At 36.9% G+C, this 1,495-nt stretch overlaps 1 protein-coding gene across 9 annotated transcripts in view; it reads right to left on the bottom strand.

Moving 5' to 3' along the window:
* Window positions 1-1,267, bottom strand: part of LOC109010192 — an 11,941-nt gene extending 10,674 nt beyond the window's left edge. For 6 of the 9 annotated variants that reach the window (XR_004801791.1, XR_004801793.1, XR_004801792.1 and 3 more), the window contains exon 1: window positions 963-1,267. The gene's annotated coding sequence lies outside the window, so the exon portion shown is untranslated. Of the gene's footprint in view, window positions 1-934 lie in introns of all 9 variants that reach the window. The other 3 variants (XR_004801794.1, XR_004801796.1, XM_035691317.1) reach the window with 1 other exon arrangement.
* Between the last annotated feature and the right edge of the window lie 228 nt (window positions 1,268-1,495).

Raw genomic sequence — 1,495 nt, 5'->3', positions numbered from 1 at the left:
TTTTACCAAAAAAAAAAGAATCTGTTTGCCTTAGTGTTATGTTTTTACTTGTTTTTCAATTAATTTGTGTTAATATAAAGAAACATTTTTCCTCTATATAGATGATAATGAGAAAATAAGGCATTTTCAAGCAATGTCAGCCGTCACGGTATGTATGGGTTTCATTTTTCCTGTAAAGATGTTACAGTAAAGTACTTTAGATGGCTCGATGTACTTGGTTATGAAGTTAGATTTTTCACTAACTATATGTGCACATCAGGTTGCTACCTATATCTTTAAACTCAAAATGGCAGAGAGCTAATAATTAGCAGTTTAACATCTGTCAGATATTAGATATATCTGAGAGATCAATATTATATATATATATATATATATATATGTCTACATATAGATGGATATATATGAAGTTAAATCAGTTTTTATAATGTTACGTAAAACCCAATGATTATTCTTTGTTGTCTTTTTTAGACAACTCATTAATTTTTCTGTACATTTTCTCATTGATATATAATTACTTATGACTCACCCTAAAGGGTAAAACCATAAAGATAAGGTGTCTGTTCTACATGCCAGATTCACTATTGTCCTAATTTAGAACCCCAAGCTACTATATTAATCAGGCTAAGACAGTATATCCTTGCCATGACCACAAAAAAAGGAAAGTACAGGAATACCAACATCTCACAGCTTAGAGCACAACGTACACACAGCTTAGAGCACCACGCAGGAAAAAGGCAGAGATACAAACACATAATTCCCAGAGAGGACAATCAAGAAAAAGCGGTGGAAAACAGCATTCTACAACAACGAAATGTAACCCAATTTTGGAAATCAAAGAAATGCTAAGGATTCAGAAAAGCTGTGGGATTTAGCATGGAAGAGAGAAATCCGAAGCTAAGTAAAGACAATCCAAGAAACAGAGTTTGAGAATCACATTTTAGTGGGAAACGTCGTTGGTGTACCTTCTCCGCGGTGGGTTCCCCCAATCCTCTTCAAATTGCACAGTGGTGTGATGGCAGTGCACTTCCCTCCCCTGTCTCTGTCTCTCGAACACTCTCTCTCGCGAACGCACGTAATACAGCTTGCCCACAATCACCAAGTCTATTAATAATGGAATCTAAAGGATGGATTAGCCATGTATGCCAAAGGAAGAAGCTCTCATAGGTGGATTTGCGGGTAGCTTTCGAACGGAGAAGAAGAAATTGGAGAAGAAAGAGGGGAGCTCGGGATTATAACCCACGGAGATCGAGCGCGAAAATAAAAAGTAATCGCGTGTTTTGGAGCCCGGACTCAATAGCGAAGGATATAATCGTCGCAACATGTATTAACTACATTCCGTCGCTACATTCCGTCGCGATGTGGATACAAGTCGCTGTAAAAACTCAGTTTATAAAGCCTCCGAGTATTTCTCGTAAGTTGTTGTTAAAACGCAATTACTTGGTTATTGCGGCGATTTTATTAACATGATATTTAATTCGCTCGGATAGGATCTATT

This window comes from Juglans regia, chromosome 6, assembly GCF_001411555.2.
Source record: "Juglans regia cultivar Chandler chromosome 6, Walnut 2.0, whole genome shotgun sequence".
Taxonomy (NCBI): Eukaryota; Viridiplantae; Streptophyta; class Magnoliopsida; order Fagales; family Juglandaceae; genus Juglans; species Juglans regia.
Note: the sequence above shows the minus strand (reverse complement) of the source record. Positions and strands in the feature narration are given on the sequence as shown.